The sequence below is a fragment of the Octopus bimaculoides genome, chromosome 1, assembly GCF_001194135.2.
Source record: "Octopus bimaculoides isolate UCB-OBI-ISO-001 chromosome 1, ASM119413v2, whole genome shotgun sequence".
Lineage (NCBI taxonomy): Eukaryota > Metazoa > Mollusca > Cephalopoda > Octopoda > Octopodidae > Octopus > Octopus bimaculoides.
In genome coordinates, this window is record NC_068981.1 from 118,907,041 (window position 1) to 118,908,194 (window position 1,154).

A 1,154-nucleotide genomic window follows, 5' to 3' on the forward strand; every position below is an offset into this window, starting at 1 on the left:
CCTCAGACCCAGACATCCACTATCCCTCGAGGTTTCTCAAAACCAGAAAGAAGAAAGTTTATTCGAAGACTACAGATCCAATCCATTACTGGAACTGCAAAAATATGTAAAACTTTCCAGAAGTTTATCATTTAAATATATATGAGCATACAGTTCTATATTTGAAAGATGAGGAATTATGTACATTATTTACAATATTTACATTTGACGGATACTTGTCCTCATCTTGTTTGTTTTTAACACAAAGTTTTGGCTGATGTACTCGCCAGCCTTCATCAGGTGTCCTGGGGAAATTTCGAACCTGGGTTCTCATTCCTAAGGTATTTTTCCGATGTTATTTATTATCATTATTATTGTTGTTGTTGTTGTTGTTGTTATTATTATCATCATCATCATCATCATCATCATCATCATCATCATCATCATCATCATCATTATTATTATTATTATTATTATTATTATTATTATTAATAATATTCAGGTCACTGCCCAGAATCGAACTCGGAATCTTGGGGTTAGTAGCCCGCGCTCTTAACCACTACACCATATGCCCGTGGATGACTTAAAAACTTTATGCAAAGAATATGCATGAGATGAAAAAGAGCCTTGACCTAGTTACAACATTCTCAAAGGATGTAGGGTTGGAGTTTGGTCAGGATAAATGATGCTATATGATTGTGAAAAGGGGGAAAACAGTAAACCAGGCTAGTAGCATCTCTGTCAATGATTTGACTGTTTCTCCTGCTTCTGACGAGGAATTTTACAGATATGTAGGGATGGATGAAAACATATCTTACAGTGGTACCTGTAACAAAACATGTGTCACTAAAGAATATTACAGCCGAATAAAGAAAATTTGGACCTCAGAACTCTCTGCATTCAATAAAACAGTGGCCCACGATGTGTTTGCAGTGCCAGTACTCATACCAACATTTAGACTGCTTGATTGGATGCTTGATAAGATCCGAGCCATTGATGTGAAAACCCGAAAAATACTAACAAACACACATAATTTCCACATAAACAGTGCTATAGACAGCCTCTACCTAAAACGTAAACAAGGCGGCAGAGGCTTAACATCGATCCAAAATGCCTTTGAACGTCGCATCATATCCGTTCGGCAACATCTTTTAATTACCAAGTGTCGAAGTGCA